Source organism: Impatiens glandulifera, chromosome 3, assembly GCF_907164915.1.
Source record: "Impatiens glandulifera chromosome 3, dImpGla2.1, whole genome shotgun sequence".
Lineage (NCBI taxonomy): Eukaryota > Viridiplantae > Streptophyta > Magnoliopsida > Ericales > Balsaminaceae > Impatiens > Impatiens glandulifera.
The window spans coordinates 23,219,142-23,226,305 of record NC_061864.1 but is presented as its reverse complement, the minus strand read 5'-3'; positions in this window follow the sequence as shown (position 1 = coordinate 23,226,305).

Here is a 7,164-nt window from a genome sequence, read left to right as displayed (position 1 = left end):
AAGGATTGATTTGATTGATGATGGGATGGTTGGATTTTGAGATAAAATCGGTTTTATCCCAAAAACCCAAATATCAAACGAGGCCTAATAGTTGTACAAGTTTAGAACCTTTTTCAGATAATGATTGAGCCAATTTGTTGTGCGGAATGCAAGAAGATGATGAACAATGAAGTGTGGAAATAAACAGATGAAGAGAGATTTCTAATTGTCAAAAGATAAAGATAAAACAGATTACAGCAAAAGAAATAAATTACGCCTATAAAAATGCTGAAAAACAAGAAACGTAAATACTAACTTAATTTTGCATAACTGTAGAATTAAATGTGATATTAATTCCTATACTAAAGGCAGATCGTTACAAATCTCCACCTTGCCTTAGTATCACCCAACAAGAAGAGCCTGATCAAACTACTTCCAACTGTCAACATTTAGCAGGTCCAAACAATGGGTGAATTTGTTAAGTGGAACCGGCTTCGTGAACATGTCAGCAGGATTATGACGTGTGCTGATCTTCTTCACTTTGATTCTCTGAGAGTACGAAGAAAATGATAACGAACATCAATATGTTTGGTTCTATCATGATGCACTTAATCTTTGGCCAAACAAATAGCACTTAAGCTATCACAAAAAACAATTGCCTGATCATGATGGATACCAAGGTCACTGATTAATCCTTTCAACCATATACCTTCCTTGGCAGCTTCAGTTAGCGCCAAATACTCAGCCTCGGTAGTGGACAACGTCACCGTCGACTGTAATGTTGCCTTCCAACTAACCACAGAGTCACCAAGGGTGTAAACATAACCAGTCATTGATCTTCTACCATCGATATCTACAGCATAATCTGAGTCAGAATAACCAGTTACGAGACACTAGTTATTACTCCCATAAATGAGACCAAAATCGGATGTGCCTCCTATTGTAACCATGTTCAATCATGAAATTGTCAAACCGCTTATACCACTGCCGAGGAGACTGTTTAAGTCCATACAAAGACTTCTTCAGACTACAAACATGTGTTTCCTTACCAGGAACAAGAAATCCTTCAGGATGACTCACCAGTATATCCTCTTCAATCTCACCATGTAAGAAAGCCGTCTTCACGTCTAATTGCTCGAGTTCCAGATCCTGATGTGCTACTATAGCTAGTAGTACCCTGATAGAAGTGTGTCGGACTACAGGTGAGAATATCTCATTGTAGTCTACGCCTTCCTTTTGACTGAATCCCTTTGCAACTAATCGTGCTTTATATCTGGTCCCTTCAGCACTAGAGGTTCCATCTTTCCTTTTGAAAATCCATTTACACCCAATGACTCTTCTTCCCTTAGGTAAAGTAACCATCTCCCATGTATTATTCTTGTGAAGTGATTCCATCTCCTCACCCATGGCAGCAATCCATTGCGCAGAATCAGCACCATTAACAGCTTCATTGTAAGAATATGGCTCGTTATGTATGACATCTTCAGCTACCTGAAGTGCATAACTTACCATTTCTTTAGTATCATTTATAGAGGGACTGATTGTCCTACTTCCAGGACCAGTTGAGATCTTTCTTCCCTCGATTGAATGAATTAACCTGTCAGGAGCTTTAATTTGCCTTCTAGGTCGTGTTGCAATGTCAGATTGACTTTCAGGTGCTCCAAATTGATAAACTTCCTCAGATGGCTTATCAGTATCGTGTGTCATGTCAGTTGTCCCTTGAACTAGAGCCACCTCAAGCTCCACCTGTTTCTCGGTATTATTATTTTCTCCAGAAAGTGATGCCTTGATAGAGGAGTTAAGTATAAACTTCTCATTAAAGGTGACATCCATGTTGATGATTACTCTACCTTCAGAAGATGACCAGATTCTATATCCCTTGACTCCATCTCCATAGCCCATGAAAATACCCTGTTTTGCCATTGGTTCCAACTTTCCTTCATTAACATGATAGTAAGATGTGCACCCAAAGACTTTCAAATGAGAATAATCAACGACATTACCAGACCATACCTCGTAAGGGATTCTGCAATCAATCCCAGTGTGTGGTGCATGATTTATCAGATAGCAAGCTGTTAAGACAGCCTCGCTCCAGTACTTTCTAGTCAATCCCGCATTAGAGAGCATGCTTCTAACTCTCTCTAACAATGTTTGATTCACCCTTTCTGCTACACCATTCTGCTGTGGTGTACCTCGAACATTGTGATGTCTTACAATCCCCATATCCCTGCAGAACTCATTAAACTCAGATGAACAGAATTCAAGCCCATTATTTGTTCGCAGCCTCTTAACCTTCTTTCCAGTTTGATTCTCCACCAGTGCCTTCCAATGTTTGAAGGTCTTAAATACCTCGCTCTTATGTCTCAGAAGTTACAACCAGGTCATCCTTGAGTAATCATCTATGAATGTTACAAAATAGCTATAACCTCCTATACCTTCAACTTGAGCAGGACCCCAGCAATCAGAGTGGATATAATCCAGTGTGCCCTTAGTTTTGTGAACTCTCTTACTGAACTTGCGACGATGTTTTTTTTCTGAAAATGCAGTGTTCACACAACTCAAGGTTGGTAACCTTGTGGCCAGATAGAAGATCTCGTTTGGACACAATTTGCATCCTCCTCTCCCCCATATGTCCAAGTCGCATATGCCACAACTTGGTTACATCAGGGTGCCGATTCACAGATTTGGATGCGACCACAGCGGAACCTGCCAGCGTCTTATCTTGTAGTATATACAAGGTATTCTGTTTAATACCTTTCAGTATTATTTTTGAACCTTTACTGATGCACAATGTTCCTTCTTCACCGCTAAACTTGAAACCTTTAGCATCTAAAATGCCTAAAGATATTAAGTTCTTCTTCAGTTGAGGAACATGTCGAACGCCAGTCAGGGTCCGTATCTTACCATCATCAGTCAGAATTTTGATAGTCCCAATATCCACCGTTTTACATATGGCATCATTTCCCATGACAACGTTTCCACCATCATAATCTTCATAGGTATCGAACCATTCTTTGTTCGGACTCATATGATATGAACACCCTGAATCCAACACCCACGTATCAATAGGGTGTAGAGAAGCGTTAGCTACAAGGGCAATGTCCTCCTCCGAGTCGGTGTCTTTGTCTTTATGTGCTATCGCAGCCGTAGAATATTTGCCCATTTTCTTAGGACAATTATTCTTCTAGTGACCAGGTTCTTTACAATAATTGCAGATGTCTTTAGCATTAGGGCCCTTAGCTTTGTATTTCTGATCCTTCTTCTTTCCAGACCCTTTGTAGTTGACTGTGTTGGCAATCAACCCAGATGCTTGATTGTCTACAATTTCACCGCTCGCCTTATGACGCAGTTCTCTAGTATGAAGTGCTAACCGAACTTCCTCTAGAGTTACAGAGTGTTTACCCACAACGAATGATTGAACAAAATTTTCAAACGAGTTGGGTAAAGATACCAACAAAATTAATGCAGCATCTTCATCTTCGATCTTAACATCTATATTTCTCAATTCAAGTAATATAGTGTTTAATTTATCAAGATGTTCACGAAGAGACTTACCTTCAAGCATACGAAGACTGAACCGACGTTGCTTCAATAACAACTTGTTAGTTAGTGACTTTGTCATGTACAAAGCCTCTAACTTCGACCACAGACCGATTGTTGTATCTTCATCTGATACCTCAGTAATCACTTCATCAGCCAGACAGAGTAAAATCGTTGAGTGTGCCTTCTCTTCCAAGACCTCAAGCTCAGTAGTGATTTTACCAGAGGAAGACTCCTTTGCAGGACCTGCAACTATCTTAGTCTTTTTCTTCGACAATGGTGCCCAGACGCCTTGTTGTTTAAGCAAGGCTCGCATTTTGATCTGCCATACACCAAAACTGTTTCGCCCTGTGAATTTTTCGATTTTCAGATTCATTGAAGACATTCTCTCGCCAGAAAACAAAAGTGATAATCTGATCGGATCTAACCCGCTCTGATACCAATTGTTGTGCGGAATGCAAGAAGATGATGAACAATGAAGTGTGGAAATAAATAGATGAAGAGAGATTTCTAATTGTCAAAAGATAAAGATAAAACAGATTACAACAAAAGAAATAAACTACGCTTATAAAAATGCTGAAAAACAAGAAACGTAAATACTAACTTAATTTTGCATAACTGTAGAATTAAATGTGATATTAATTCCTATACTAAAGGCAGATCGTTACACAATTGTTTCAATAGTAGAAGGTCACATCAGGTTACTGTATAAAGCCGGGAAATTCAGTCATTTCTTTAAAAACAAAAAAGCAAACGAGAGGGTCTTGATCTAGTGTTTAGGCTGAATATAGAAGCTTATGATAAGTTGTCTGTGAGTTTCTCTAGATTTCCTATATTCTAACGAACTTAATCAAATTGTTGTTATAATAAATCTACAATACAAATTTTGTTTAATGAACCAAACACTTGAAAATTGACTGTCATTTAGTTCTAAATAAATTCAAGGAAGGGTTTATCATTCTTAAACACATTCATTCTAAATTTCAAATTGCTGATTTCTTTACAAAGTCTTTGGAACATATTCAATTTCAACCTATGGTGTTCAAGAGGAATCTTCGAGATCTTCATCTTCAAGGGGTGTGTGAAATTATGTTTTTATAATGTTTGGGTAATTTAGATTTTATTTGAGTATGCACATGATTGATTCAGTTTGTAAAAGTAAATAGTTAATTTTATCATAATATAAAGTCTAAGGATCAATTTAAACAATTGAGAAAGTCCAAGGACTTAAACAATATTTCATCATCATCAATTTGAATAAATACCAGCATAACCCCATTTTGAGGGTTATCTTGTCTTTGTCATTTCTTCATCTTCTTACATATTGATTTCTTGATATTGATCTTGAGTTTTAAAAGACAGATATATAAACCAAAGTGTTGTCTTGATATTGTAAAAAAAACAAGAATAATTAGAAACTAAATTCCTATACAATAATATATTCAAGAAGTTGCAAATTCTAATCCAATATTAAATATCTATTACTTTCTACATTTCCAAAACCTGTAACCAAAATGCAAAACATGAGAACATTATAAATCATCATTGCTAAGTTGGTCAAATATATGAATACACTCAAAAGTGAATTCACCCTACTAAGAAAGAGTGCAGCAACAAAACCTTCCAAAAAACTACAAATTTACATTGAATATTCAGCCCTTTTGGGTTAACCCAAAAGACATTTAGAACATGAACTCTTGACAATGTAATTCTCAACACAATAAATTCCAAATAATTGTTATACCAAAGGAATTTTCCCGCATGCATTAGACAATACTTGTGTTCAAGAACCCTTTACAAGTGTTTTTTTTAGAAATGTGAAGATCGGATTACTTGTTGAAAACATGTTTCTAATGTAGTTCCCAACAATAATGTTCACTGAGAGAACTAAGGCCAACAAATGCAAGAAAAATAGAGACGACACTTTTAGACCAACTAAAGTAATATGATGTGAGCACACTCGATTTTGAAAGTAAAGTCTCCATCACATACTGTTAGATTAGATTGTATAGTTAATCTAATGTACAAATATCTTCATAATCTTACGCATTTGCCATTGTGTACGTAATTGTGGGAATTGTACTTGTAATCTTCTTGATCAGCAGATGGAGATCAGGAAGAATGCTCAGTTACATGATTTCTTATTTGGGTTGTGTACTGAATTTTATGGTACTATTCATTCTAATCATTTGAATTAGGATCATCTTCCATCTTTGGATATTGCTTACAGTAGGATTCACGATGAAGAAGCTTTGAGGTTAAAGGCGTTGCAGGAGCGATAGGGGGCAGATCTGTCGGCTCTTAACCTTCGAGTTTTCCTCAATACAACTACTCCTCAGTTGATCGTTCCAAACTGATGTGTACCCATTATCGTAAGTCAGGACATGATGTTGCCACATGCTTTCAAAAGAATGGATATCCGAATAGTGAGTGGGGTGCAAAACAGAAATAACAACAGGCTTCTCAACTCTAGTCCAAGCCAGCAGGTGGCGGGACTCCTACTTTCTCGACTATCGGCATTCCAACATCTTCAGCGGGGGGATCTGTGAATGCTTCCATGGCTGGCGTCTCCCTCTCGCACAACAGGGGTGCCTGTTCTGACTCCTACTTAGTATGATCGTCTATTGGGTATTGTTGGTACTTCTGATTCCACTTAGGTGATGGGTAAGTTTGATTTTTCGCATTGAATTATCGACTTTGGGGCTTTTTTCCATGTCACAGGGTCTTTGCATTGTCTTTTTGATCCTGTTGAGGGGTATGCTAGCCCGATTATTTTACATGATGACACCACTATACAGGCTACTATTCGTGGTTCTATTCGGTTATCTGATTCTGTAGTACTGCGAAATGTTTTCTATGTTCCGACTATAAACTATAGTTTACTTTCTATTTAACAATTGCTTGGTGATATGCGTTGTGATGTTATTTTTACTTCTGATGTGTGCATTTTCCAAGACCGAGACACCAAGATAATGATTGGGGCAGGTGAGTAGAGGGGTGGACTCTACTACTTTCATGGCATTCCAGCAACATCGGGTTCAACTTTGATAATTCAAGATGCAAAAGGGAAGTTATGGCATAATAGATTGGGGCACCCATCTGAGAAAGTACTCAAGTCTTTATGTTTTATTAGTTCGAATCATATGAATAATACCTATAATGTATGTCATTAGGCCAAACAGATAAGAGATATTTTTATTGATAGTAGTAGTCGAGTTGCTAAGATTTTTGATTTACTTCATTGTGATCTCTGGGGTCCTTATTGTGAAGCTTCGTCTTGTGGGGCACGATATTTTTTAACTCTTGTTGATGACTATTAAAGGGCTGTGTGGGTTATTTTATTATTAGATAAGACTGTTGTTTATTCTGCATTTATGAAGTTTATTGATATGGTGCAACGTCAGTTTAATTTTGAGATTAAGTGTTTTCAAAGTGATAATGGCACATAATTTAATTGTTTGTGAGACTATTTTTCGACTCAAGGTATTATTTTTCAGACCTCTTGTGTTGGTACATCACAACAGAATGGGAGGGTTGAGTGTAAACATCTTCATATTTTGAATGTTGCTCGTGCCTTATTGATTTAGGGTAAATTGCCTAAACATTTTTGGGGTGAATGTGTTTTACTGCATGTTACTTAATTAA